This window comes from Oncorhynchus clarkii, chromosome 21 (assembly GCF_045791955.1).
Source record: "Oncorhynchus clarkii lewisi isolate Uvic-CL-2024 chromosome 21, UVic_Ocla_1.0, whole genome shotgun sequence".
Taxonomy (NCBI): Eukaryota; Metazoa; Chordata; class Actinopteri; order Salmoniformes; family Salmonidae; genus Oncorhynchus; species Oncorhynchus clarkii.
The window spans coordinates 31,522,323-31,536,320 of NC_092167.1; the positions used below are offsets into that span (position 1 = coordinate 31,522,323).

General features: G+C 43.4%; 2 non-coding genes and 1 pseudogene across 2 annotated transcripts; 2 read left to right on the top strand and 1 right to left on the bottom strand.

The window, feature by feature from the left end:
* Window positions 1-10,223: 10,223 nt before the first annotated feature.
* LOC139379188 (beta-1,4-glucuronyltransferase 1-like) lies at window positions 10,224-12,622 on the bottom strand (annotated as a pseudogene).
* Window positions 11,389-11,470, top strand: trnas-gcu (transfer RNA serine (anticodon GCU)). Its single transcript has one exon. It is a non-coding gene; the product is annotated as a tRNA-Ser (tRNA).
* Window positions 12,623-13,334: 712 nt separating the features above from the next.
* trnas-gcu (transfer RNA serine (anticodon GCU)) lies at window positions 13,335-13,416 on the top strand. Its single transcript has one exon. It is a non-coding gene; the product is annotated as a tRNA-Ser (tRNA).
* Window positions 13,417-13,998: the final 582 nt, after the last annotated feature.

Sequence of the window (13,998 nt, forward strand, 5' to 3'; positions counted from 1 at the left end):
CCCTGTGGGGCGGGTTATTACCCATCCAACCATGCTGTATAAATCCACAACTCAACGCAATTAACAAGCAACTGGGAGGAGAACTAATTAGTGTTATCGTTATCACCGGCCCCAACCCCTATTCCTCCTAAAGAAAGGAGGTCAAACACACACGCAACGAGCTCAGGAAAACACACCGAAACAAATGAATTAAGCACACATGCACTCGCATAACACACACTGACACACACACACACTAATTCCATCCCAGCAAGTGAAGTAGGGGCTAATTACAAACTTGTTTGCAACTCAATACCAGTATCCTCTCAGACAGGTCGAGTGTCCCCCACCCCCTCCCCACATAGGAGGGTCTCCCAGGCAGCACCATATGCCCAGGGGTCATTCACCAAACAAACAATATATTCACTTCCCCTTCCGCTGTTGTGAGGTGCTATAGGAGGAGAATGAGCAAAGTCTCTAGCCTCAATTGGCCCAGGGTGAGCACAGAGGATTGAGATAGCAGTCACTGTGGAGGCAAATATTTGTGGTGGATTGAAAGACAAGGAGTGAATCCCTGTCTAAATTTTAGCACAGTCAGAAAGACCCCCACAAAGCTCTTATTTTAACCAGCATCTACCACGTATTATTAACAACATAACTGTTTTTGTTGTTTGAATTATACTCAATCTCAGTTTACTGTTTTTAAGCGAGGTACAGTATATGGCAGGATTATACATTGCCTTTACGATCCCTTTGACTTTTCCCACATTTTATTAAGTTACAGCCTTATTCTAAAACCTGTATTTGGGGAGTTTCTCCCATTCTTCTCTGCAGATCCTCTCCACCTCTGTCAGGTTGGATGGGGAGTGTTGTGCACAGCTATTTTCAGGTCTCTTCAGAGATGTTCAGGCTCTGGCTGGGCTACTCAATGACATTCAGAGACTTATGGGGTATTGTTTGTAGACTGATGAGAAAAAACAAACAATTTAATCGATTTTAGAATAAGGCTGTACCGTAACAAAATGTAGAAAAAGTCAAGGGGTCTGAACACTTTCCGAATGCACTATAGATGGGATATCATCACCCAGAATAACATGCTGTACCCCCTCATTCTCTGGATGACACATCATCAGCCTATCAATTGATTCTGAATTATTCAGGATTTGTAGAAGGTTGTTCTCTAGGTTCAAGTCTCCATTCTCATGACCTTTGTATAGAGAGAGTCTGGCACTCCAATACGATGGGGAGACTTGTGTTAGTAAAAATTCTAAATTAAATTGTGTTATCTGTGTGTGTGTGTCCAACCTGTGTGTGTGTGTGTGTGTGTGTGTGTACTCTGAGTCTCTTGTCTCTCGACGTGTATGTCTCTCTGCCTGTGTCCAACCCCAGGGCTATCTGATAGCGAACCACCTCCCCAAGGAGGACCTGTTTGACGTCTCTCTCTACTGCCAGCACTACTGTCTCCTCCCCCTGGATGGGTTTTTTTCAGGTTTAGTTAACAAACGGCCCGTCCTCCTAACATAGTCCCAGACGGCACTCCACCACAGAATGTGGTCTTGGATGGGGATGCCTGCTCTAGTATTTCTATAGCTCCACCTAAGGAAGGTATCACCGTTGCTGTGTGTGAAGATGAGCTTACACAAGGAGATCTCCTTTTGATGACTTATCAACCAACCAACAATGCTGTCTAATTTATGCTCTATGCACTATAAAATAGACTTGAGGATGGATGGGTGGATCACTCTCAGGGTTTGTTTGATGGGCTGGTCGTTGGCCCTTGTGCTTATGATTACTGTGATTTGTGACTAGCAGCAATGGCTGCTAGTGGTCATGGTGGTGATGTAAGGGGTTAGAACAATAGGAGGGCCAATGTCCTGTCTGTCTGTCTGTCTGTCTGTCTGTCTGTCTGTCTGTCTGTCTGGCTGGCTGGCTGGCTGGCTGGCTGGCTTCACTGCCATGACATTATAGCCTTAGAGAACTCAGAGACGAGAAGCTTAGAGAAGAGAACAGAGAATCTTAGAAGCTCTCTGTGTCAAAGAAAGAACACTGTCCACTTCTGGATTCTGTCTGTAACTCAATAGGCACCTCTGTCAAATGTTGGTTTGTGGTCAAAATGTTATGACTCAAATTGCTATTGAGTTATATTTTATTTCTACCAATTGTAGTCAAATTGAATATAATACTCACAGAAATTGTGCTTAACATTTTAATTGACATTGTCTTTCAAGTTGCTTTACTTCCATGCCTGTGAACTCACAGAGAACTATCTGCTTACCAGTTTGGCCATCATGTCTTAGGTGACTTAATAGGAGAAAAATAATTGAATTCTCACACCACGCAGCCTCGCTGCGATTCCTTGATATAACAGGTGTTATTGGAGTTGTTTAGGAATGCTAAAGGGCTTAAAAGGTAGGACTTATTCTCACCTAATACTTTAATACTCATTAATTCCTGATTCAGTGACTTACCTCTATTGAGCCCCCCCTTCCCCCCTCCCTGTCCCACCCTGCCCCACCTGCCTGCCCCAGCCCAGCCACTCTGCAGCTGCGCCAAATTACCCCCCGGGAGGGACAGGTGGATAAAGTGAGGGCTGGGGGAGGGATGAAGGGATGGAGGGTAGAGGATGGTTATTTAAGAGTGCTTAAAGGCTCAGTAAAGTTTGTTTGTTGTGTGCTAATTTTGTCTGCCTTCATGTCACCTAGATGTACTGATATAAGTGCACTACATACACACTGACCTGAGCTTATACATACTCTTTAGAGCACTGAATAGACTTTAATGATTGACTGATTGATAGTTGCCCATAGAGAGACACACATTCTGAGACATTGTTTGCAGCATGGTTATTATTAATGTATTGCAAGAAATGGAGAATAAGTGGAAATAAGCCACGGCAAAAATCAAAAACAACTTCTAAAACTATCTCCTCTGCTTTTTCTTATGAGAAAATACATGTTGTATATCACTGTATGTACTGTACTGTGTACTGTACCAGAACTATGGATAAGCTCCTCTCCTCTGAGATTTAATGCAGATCCTGGGAGCCAAACTGTGAGGGCCCAGGGAATGTGCAGCCAGTCTACAAACACAGTACAATAGGCCAATTGCATCATGCCATCCTTCATCTGTTACTAAATTATTGTGATAGAGGAGCTTGCATTAGCTCATTGATCGAGGAGACAGATTTAACTTAGCTCTATGTGGCTAGTGTCAGTGTCTGGTCAGTGGGTTCCCGACTCCAAGGTTCTGGTTCCTTGTTGTGTGTGTGTGTGTGTGTGTGTGTGTGTGTGTGTGTGTGTGTGTGTGTGTGTGTGTGTGTGTGCGCGCAACTCTGTGTGTTTGTGTATGTGTGTGACAGTGTGTGCGCGACTGTGTCAGAGGGGGATGCCCTGTCCAGCCTGCCCCCGTCCGTTTGTTCTCTCCTGGTGAATTCCGGCAACAGTGGGTAGGAGGAGTATACAAGCAAGGCACTGGGGAGGATAAAAGAGGACGGTGGGAGAAGGAGGGGGAGGCTATAAGCAAGGCGCTGGTGAGGTTCAGTGAGAGGGATTACCTAGATCCATTAGGCCTGATTTTTCTTCTCCCCCCCGGGCGGTGTCACGTCCTATTAGAACTGCAACCGCTAGCTGAGTACCACGGTGGTGGAGGCGTATTTAGCGGGATACGTTTAAAGCGCAGGTAGCCAGGGCGTCCAAGAACACTCGACTTAACTGGCCATGAGTGATCTGGATGCGTGCATCGGTGGGAGCTTGTTCCGTAAGCAGACAGGTCGCCTGCTCCTAAAGCTGGCATTGGTGACTGATAAGCTCACACTCGTTTAAGTGAAACGGATGTTTCAGCTCACTTCTGTCCAGGCTGCTCTGCCTGGTGTTAAGTGTTACCAGAGGTGACCTGTTCCTGTTCCTCTCGCCCCTGAGACACAAACATGTCTCACCTTTTCACTGAAATGGATTTTGGTTTCTACTTTTCACATTGCTTTGCATCTTTTTTTATTGAAGAGTTTCTGGTAGAGTTCACATAAATGTTTTATTTTATAAGTATTTCATTTCATAAGTAGTTAAGTTGTAACATGTTGATCGTCATGACCTGACCTCATAGTGGAATCCAGGTGAACTCATCAGACATGTAACACTCAACAACTAGTTCTTGTTGGACAGCATAGGGCAGTCATACTCAATAGGCAGACTTGGTCCCGGATCCAAATCAAGAACGAGGTCAATACGGACCGCGGGTCCTGACTTTAAACAGGTTTTCTTTTTTGGGGGGGGGGGGGGGGCGACTCAGTCTGGCTGTGAACTTTCTGCTGTTGGGAGTTGTAATAGTGCATTGGCAGTTTTCCTATTTTTATCACATTCACTTACAGCTATTTATAACCGGTCAAATAATATAAATCAAATAATAGAATTCAAAAATGTCCAGTTGATCAACTTGCCCATGTTAGCTAAGTAGGTAAGCTAGGCTAACCCCATGGCAAAATGTGTAGATTTGCAGGAAATTAGCTTTCCAGCTGCGAACTGTTATCTCCGCCAACAAGAGGCGTGTGAACAGTTTGGGGTTGCATGGGTAGCGAGGGGTTTCTTACTACGCGGATAAATTCAAATATCTACCCGGACCTTTGCCACCTAGGAAACTTGTGTGACCGGACCTTCTCAAATATTATTTGAATACCGTGTACCGACATTTTTGGGAAATGTTCAATGTGTTTCCATCACATTTTCAACTCTACTGATAGTTTTGTCACAGAAACTGTTGCGTTAAATAGCAAAAATGTTCCTACTCTGGTCTTGGCATGTACTCTCTAGCCAACAGCAGGCAGATACAGTGCGGGTAGATGAAAAAAATGATGTTGAACTTCACAGGGTGGTGAAAGTGCACGGTATGAGCTTGAGGCTCCTTTCCAATAAATTCCGCCGGTCTGATTATTTTTCTTCGGTACATGAAGTAACAGAAGTTGTCATCAAGCACTGATTTCTATCTGCAACATATCCTTTTGGTGGAGACCCACCACTGGTGGGAAAATTCGCAAATGTTTACGTATGCATACAAATCTGAAGCTAATTGGATGTAAACCTAACTTGTACTGACTAATTTGTTACAGAGTAATATAGTTCAAGTAAACCCAACATACAGAGACGCGTTTGAAGTCAATTCGATACAACTTTCTCTCCTCAGGGGCAATCAATTAAAAAAGGCATTGATTTCCAGTCAAGTGCTTTCCAATGGTCAATCAACAGGGGAAGCCGTCATTAGCGCACAGTAAGGTCCTAATGCTGAACATTTTCAATGACTGTCTGTTTAACATGCTGTGGCAATAGACAAAAGGTAATTCAGCTCTTAATACTTTGTCTGTGGGTGCACCCCAAATGGCATCCTATTTAGTGCACCATACAAAAGGGAATTGGTGACATTTGGGAAGCTGCCGGTCTCTCCAGTCCTCCGAAGTTTTGGGGTCACTGCTACCTCACTGCAATTCTCATCCATGAAGTGACCCGCAAAAAAAGCCCCCCTCAAAAGCCCCACTAGGCCGAGGGCTCCAGCATGTCTGGTCTTCCCTCGGTACACATACACCCCTCCTCTGCCTCCTCTTCTCCTTGTACACAGCCAATCTAGTGGTAGGCCTCCTGCTAGCTCCACACAGAGGCCAGCCCTAATTGCTCTTGTCGTAAAGCTCCCTGACCCTAATAAGCTGCAGCTCCCCAAAGCTGTCGAGATAAACCCCACTTTACCTCACCAAACCTGCTTAATGCCACTCCTTATCCGTACAACCCCCCCCCCCCCCCCCCCCCTCCACCCCCCCCCCCCCCCCCCTCCCTTCCCCCCTCTGCCTTCTGCCACTCAAACACCATGGACGGGACGGTGACGTACTGAGGAAGAGTGAAAAATAGGAGCAGAGGGAAAGCGCAAGAGAAAAATAAACAACGTAGTCCGAGTTATTGGTCTGGTGAGATGAAGAGAGGCACAAAAACAAGAACGGCCTACGATGAGAATGTTGACAAAGAAAATCTGCTAATATGGTTGAAGGTAGAGTTGTTGGAGTGAGAGAGCAGGGACGAGATGTGTATCTGCTTAGATAGATCACTGGTGTGATAAGTTAAAGTGTTCGGATGATGAACCAAGTGCCCAGCAGCAGTGATTACGTGTTATTCCCTTCCGTGTCTCACCACCAAGTTCAATAAATGAGATCACAGGGCTTTGTGGAGTTCACTTCAAAACAGGTTGTGTTAATTACTAAAAAAGATAGGATGTTAGGTCGAATCACCTTTTAACCCAGGCGTCAGCTTCTATTGGTTTAGTTAGTGACATCTTTTAAACCCAGAGACATGTTGTGTCCTCACAAGATGTGAGCAACATCACATTACATACAGTGGGGAGAACAAGTATTTGATTCACTGCCGATTTTGCAGGTTTTCCTACTTACAAAGCATGTAGAGGTCTCTAATTAACCCAGGCGTCAGCTTCTATTGGTTTAGTTAGTGACATCTTTTAAACACTGAGACATGTTGTGTCCTCACAAGTTGTGAGCAACATCACATTACATACAGTGGGGAGAACAAGTATTTTGCAGGTTTTCCTACTTACAAAGCATGTAGAGGTCTGTAATTTTTTATCATAGGTACACTTCAACTGTGAGAGGCGGAATCTAAAACAAAAATCCAGAAAATCACATTGTATGATTTTTAAGTAATTAATTTGCATTTTATTGCATGACATAAGTATTTGATCACCTACCAACCAGTAAGAATTCCGGCTCTCACGGACCTGTTCGTTTTTCTTTAATAAGAAGCCCTCATGTTCTCCACTCATTACCTGTATTAACTGCACCTGTTTGAACTTGTTACCTGTATAAAAGACACCTGTCCTGTTCCCACTGTATATGATTTCCTCTAAAAGAAAGATAAAAGTTAATTTGTCAATTCAAAAATGTAAAATTGCCCATTGTTTTATTTGTGGATTTTTCACATTGAAAACTGAGAGAAATTGAAATCATGAATAAAAAAAACTGCCCTATTTAATTAGTTTTTTTTCAACTTGTTAATTACATTTCTTAAATTGACAACTGAATTCACCCCGAACCTGATTTGCAAACCCTATCTGAGGGAAATTGAGATCATGAATAAAAAAACTGCCCTATTTAATTCGTTTTTTTTTCAACTTGTTAATTACATTTCTTAAATTGACAACTAAATTCACCCCGAACCTGATATGCAACCCCAATCACCAAAATATTAGTGAAATGTAGAGAGAAATCTGTTGATTTCCTTCCCAATCATCATAGAAGTAAATTGGTTAGCATGAAAATCTACTAGATTGACGTACTCAGGAACTTGATTTAGACTCAACAGAATAAGAACTGCGATCCAACACGACAAGTCTTATTACCATAGGTAACCTTACTCAATTGCCTCCTACTTGGTTGAGTCGCTACTACACACAATTATATGTGCCAAAAGCATTTCATAGTAACGCCAACTGAAATTATCAAAACATTTTACTTAAAAAAAATTTGGTAATAACATAGGACAGTCAATTAATTTTCCCATAAATACAACATGTAATGAAAAGTAATTTCAGAAACAAGTTGTAGTTTTTGTTGTATTTTAATATTTGAAAAATATCACAATGAATATGTAAACTTCCAACAACAAATATTTTTTTTCACTCCCAAATAACTAAAGAATATTATTTATTAGTGGTTGGAGAACAGAGTTCTGGCTATTCTGTGCTACATTTAGTCCTTCACAGGGCTAACAAGTCAGTGACCACCGCTATGCAAAATAGTAATACTGTACCATATATTCACAATGCAAAATAACCAGGATGAATACTATGGATACATCCTAAATGGCACCCCATTGTTCCGCAAGTAGTCTATAGGGAATAGGGTGCCATTTGGGACGTGACCTAGGGGATCATACTCTGTCGACATCCCTACTAAAGAGAACAACATACAGTTGAAGTCAGAAGTTTACATACACTTAGGTTGGAGTCATTAAAACTCGTTTTTCAACCACTCCACAAATTTCTTGTTAACAAACTATAGTTTTGGCAAGTTGGTTAGGACATCTACTTTGTGCATGACACAAGTAATTTGCCAACAATTGTTTACAGACAGATTATTTCACTTATAATTCACTGTATCACAATTCCAGTGTGTCAGAAGTTTACATACACTAAGTTGACTGTGCCTTTAAACAGCTTGGAAATTTTCAGAAAATGATATCATGGCTTTAGAGGCTTCTGATAGGCTAATTGACATAATTTGAGTCAATTGGAGGTGTACCTGTGGATGTATTTCAAGGCCTACCTTCAAACTCAGTGCCTCTTTGCTTGACATCATTGGAAAATCAAAAGAAACCAGCCACGACCTCAGAAAAAAAAGGTTCATCCTTGGGAGCAATTTCCAAATGCCTGAAGGTACCACAATCATCTGTACAAACAATAGTACGCAAGTATAAACACCATGGGACGACGCAGCCGTCATACCACTCAGGAAGGAGACGCGTTCTGTCTCCTAGAGATGAACGTACTTTGGTGCAAAAAGTGCAAATCAATCCCAGAACACCAGCAAAGGACCCTGTGAAGATGCTGGAGGAAACAGGTACAAAAGTATCTATATCCACAGTAAAACGAGTCCTATATCGACATAACCTGAAAGGCCGCTCAGCAAGGAAGAAGCCACTGCTCCAAAACCGCCATAAAAAAGCCAGACGACGGTTTGCAACTGCACATGGGGATAGAGATCATACTTTCTGGAGAAATGTCCTCTGGTCTGATGAAACAAAAATAGAACTGTTTGGCCATAATGACCATCGTTATGTTTGGAGGAAAAAGGGGGAGGCTTGCAAGCCGAAGAACACCATCCTAACCGTGAAGCATCATGGTGTGGGTGTGCTTTGCTGCAGGAGGGACTGGTGCACCTCACAAAATAGATGGCTTCATGAGGAAGGAAAATGATGTGAATATATTGAAGCAACATCTCAAGATTAGTCAGGAAGTTAAAGCTTGGTCGCAAATGGGTGTTCCAAATGGAAAATGACACCAAGCATACTTCCAAAGTTGTGGCAAAATGGCTTGAGGACAACAAAGTCAAGGTATTGGAGTGGCCATCGCAGAGCCTTGACCTCAATCCCATAGAACATTTGTGGGCAGAACTGAAAAAGCGTGTGCGAGCAAGGAGCCCTACAAACCTGACTCAGTTACAGCAGCACGGTCAGGAGGAATGGGCCAAAATTCTCCCAACTTATTGTGGGAAGCTTGTGGAAGGCTACCCGAAACGTTTGAACCAAGTTAAACAATTTAAAGGCAATGCTACCAAATACTAATTGAGTGTATGCAAACTTCTGACCCACAGGGAATGTGATGAATGAAATACAAGCTGAAATAAATCATTCACTCTACTATTAATCTGACATTTCACATTATCAAAATAAAGTGGTGATCCTAACTGACCTATAACAGAATTTTTACTAGGATTAAATGTCAGGAATTGTGAAAAACTGAGATTAAATGTATTTGGCTAAGGTGTATGTAAACTTCCGACTTCAACTGTATGTGTTCATAATATTAACTATTTGTACTTCAAACAAATGCAAACCATACAACTCCAATCCTTGAATAAATAAATAACCATTTACATTAAATAGAATTTCATTTCTCTAAACGTTCAACAGTGTTTTGTTATACCTGCAGGTAAACGCAACTAACTCTTTCCAGTTAACACACTGGTATCACAGCAGTGTTAGACTCAAAACACCTGTCACTCTTTCCCACTACATCTCTCTATGGGAGTGTCAACCAAACCCAGCTTCTATAGAACAATGAGTCTATTTACAAAAACAATTGTGGTCTTCAGCAGGCACTAGAAATGACAGGCCCACCCTCACTGTCAATGCATAGGTAATGCTGATTATGATAATGATGTGAAAACCTTACAGTCAAGTGTCTACTATTGCCATCTAGTGGTTGACCGACTTGGACAAATGAGCAGAAATTCAGGGACCAGTGATCATTTCATGTTTATGTTGTAGTGCAGTTGGTAAGTTGTTGATTTCTTGATGGACAGAAGTCTTGTGAACTCATAGGAATGCTGAACTCCAAATCAACACCTAGCCCGTACTTAGGGAGAAGTGATCCAACGCTGATTCACACTATAGGGCCAATCCGTACTGTTCTGGCTTGGATATTTTCCTCCTACCCAGCAACAAAGATGGATGCGTAACCAGGCCAACCCCTAGTTTAACCCTATAGTGTCAATCAGGCACCAGTGTTCTCAACTTGTCTCCTCAGCAGCGTTGAGGGGAGGAGGGGTACTTGGTCTTCAGGCCCTCCTTGAAGCTGCGGAACAGGAGGCGGCTCCTTCGGTTCTCCTCATCCTTCCTGCTGTGGAACTCGCCATGAACTTTGAACCCTTTGTGCACCACGAAGGCAGAGTTGAGGACAGAGAATCCGTAGCCCGTCACGTGGAGCTTACAGGCCTGGGGAGGGATGAGGAGGAGATAAGGGGGACAACATGAAATGGTGAAAACTTTTAATTGAATGACGTGTCAGGACAAAGTATTTATTTATATTCTATTTGTCTAATGTATGTTTTACTGCTGTGCAGTGTCCTTTGTCTGTTGATAATGTAATATGGTCCTAACTGTTTTCAACCATACACACACACACACACACACAGTTTTTCTCAGTTTCCATTTTTCTTGCCAGAGCTCCTGAAAAGCTCAGAGTATCGGTAGCGCTGCTGCTTACCGTGCAGTTTCGATAGAAAGGAGAGGTAAATCAGTTGCAAGACTGCTACCATTACCAGAGCAACACTTTAAACACGGAACATTCCTTATAGTAATGTATTCCCGGGCACTGCATGTACACCACATACAGCAAAAACCCTTTAGCAATATGCCCCAGGTAGGTATAAAATTGACCACTGCAAGGTGGCTAACTAGTTACACGGAGCTCATTTCGGAATTTATTTATGGGGGCTCTCCTCGACTGTCTCATGCCGTTGACATCACGCAGTGCTGCCGTAGGATTCGATAAGATTTTCAGTAGTGAAATCATTGCACGGGCCTCCTTCATATTTGATGATATGTGTTTTTGTCAATCTCATAGCATTAAAAAACACATTTGGAGAATGGTGAGAATTTATACATTGTATAAATAGACGGGGTTTATGACTTTGTGGCTGTGGTAACTAGTGACCTTGTGGAGCACGACTACGCTTTTCTACCACAAACCCTAGTATAGAAGGGCACGTAGCTAGCTACTGCCCTTGTGGACCATTTATTGTGTTCGTAGCAAACAACTGCATGTTCAAATATGCTATTTGGTTTGCTTGCACTTTTATGAAAATGCTCTCTCGAATAACATAACCCAAATAAATTCATGAGAGTAGTTATGGGGTGTGATGTGGAGGACGAGGTGGCCGAGTGGTTAAGGCGATGGACTGCTAATCCATTGTGCTCTGCACGCGTGGGTTCGAATCCCATCCTCGTCGACAAATCTTTGTTGTATGTTACCGCTGTGCAAGAATCTCTGCAGTGTCTGTTGATAATGTAATGTAGTGTTTTCAACCACACCTGTGGCTACTTTTATCCATACAATACATACCTGGCTGATGCGGTTAAAGCCATACTGCCTGAAGCCGTGGTACAGGGGCACGGTGCGGGGCCCAATGTAGAAGGGCTCCCAGGGGTCCACCCAGGATAATGTATAGATCACGTCCAGGGGCCCCAAGCCATGGCTATCTATGTCTGTTCACCCACTAGGAGTAGTTGGTGGGGGCCTGGCACTGTGGGTATGGCACCTCATAGAAGGGCTGCACCTCTCCCACCTGGTACAGCTGTGCCAGCTCCGACTTGTTGGCAGGCATCTTGTGTACATGGCAGAGGCATGCAGGACGATGACCTCGTCTGTGGCAGGTTCACGTCTCATGACCAGCGCCAGGAACTGCTGGTGGAGGTCGGCACTGGTGCCATGTCGATGACCAGGATGTAGTTGGCTTCCATGACGCCGCTGGCAAAGTTCTAAAGAAGATTGTTTGGATAGGAGGCATTACCCCCGATGGCATAGTTCTGGTATTTGTCTCGGTGCGTCTCCAGCCTGGCGATCACCGCGGCACAATCCTCCAGACCTGTACCCGTTCCTGCTCAGGGAAACTCGCCATCTTCCCGGAGTGGCACACCATGTGGAAGTCCACTGAGGGCAGAAGATGCTGAGGGCTGTGGCAAATGTGGCATCTTGCCCATGTGCGAAAATGGCCACAGAGAGGGTTCTGCCAACATTCCACCAAAGAGTCCTGGGGATGCAAGTTGTTGATGGATGTGTGCCTTGCGTGTGCCTTGCTAAGGCCAATTGGGGCGAGCTTGCATCCGTTCCATTCTTCTGATTGGTGGAGAAATGGCTGTTGACCAAGTTATTGTACACACGGTATTTCCCGCTGGCATCAAATATATCCCCGTGGACAGAGAGTACCTGAGACACTCTAACCGTGAGTTTTTCTCCGAGTGGCCATTTTTCTTGCCAGAGCTCCGGAAAAGCTCCGAGTATCGGTAGCGCTGCTGCTTCAGTTGCAAGACTGCTACCATTACCAGAGCAACACTTTAAACACAGAACATTCCTTAGAGTAATGTATTCCCGGGCACTGCATGTACACCACATACAGCAAAATCCTTTAGCAACATGCCCCAGGTAGGTATAAAATTGACCACTGCTGGGTAAGGTGGCTAAGTAGTTACACGGAGCTCATTTCGGAATTTATTTATGGGGGGCTCTCCTCGACTGTCTCGTGCAGTTGACATCACGCAGTGCTGCCGTAGGATTCGATAAGATTTTCAGTCGTGAAATCATTGCACCGGCCTCCTTCATATTTGATGATATGCGGTTTTGTCAATCTCATAGCATTAAAAAACACATTTGGAGAATGGTGGGGTTTCCACTAGATAGCACATCCACAAAGTTGTCTATATCGTAAAAATTTATGAAAACAAAAACGTGCTTTTTGGTCATAATTTATTTTGATGTTAAAGTTAGTCATAAGGTACGCAGTGGGGTTGTGGTTCAGTTTCAAATCAGATTTTAAGCAGATACATTGTATAAATAGACGGCGTTTATGACTTTGTGGCTGTGGTAACTAGTGATAACCTTGTGGCGCACGTCTCCGCTTTTCTACCACAAACCCTAGTATAGAAGGGCACGTAGCTAGCTGGTTTGACGTAAAATGGACCATTTATTGTGTTCGTAGCAAACAACTGCATGTTCAAATATGCTATTTGGTTTGCTAGCATATTGAAATAATATAACCCAAATACCCCCCTAAGTTTAAGATAAATAGGGGTTTTGGCCTATGGTGTGACTCAGAGGACGAGGTGGCCGAGTGGTTAAGGCGATGGACTGCTAATCCATTGTGCTCTGCACGCGTGGGTTCGAATCCCATCCTCGTCGACAAATCTTTTCCTATCTCAGGAATAGAAGTGGTATCCGGTAGCTAGTTAGAGTGAACAGTATCTGGCCAAATATCCTCCTCCGTGTGTGTTGAAAATGATATTGGTCAAAACTCAAACCCCGCCCAATAACCACATCAAATTGACACCTTCTTGCTCGAATACAAGGAAGAAACAAAAACGTTCAAACCATATTTATTGTCCAGTCGTGCCCCACACGATACACTATCGTGTGCTGTTTTTTGGGTACTCTATAGCTTACTGCTCCAGAGGATGGCATGCCATAGCACTGTCATTTATGACAGCTGGTAGGAAGTCCTTTGTTGAGACCAGTGCATCGGAAGACGTCATCCAGGTAGGTTTCATGTTGTCTTCACCCATGAAATGGTCCCCACAGTATAAGACTGCTGACAGGCCAGCTCATAAATGCCTAAAACAGTGCTATGGCATGCCATCCTCTGGAGCAGTAAGCTATAGAGTACCCAAAAAACAGCACACGATAGTGTATCGTGTGGGGCAGCAAAACAGCAAACCATATGGACTGAATAATATATTACTTATGTATTATTTCAATTATTATTTG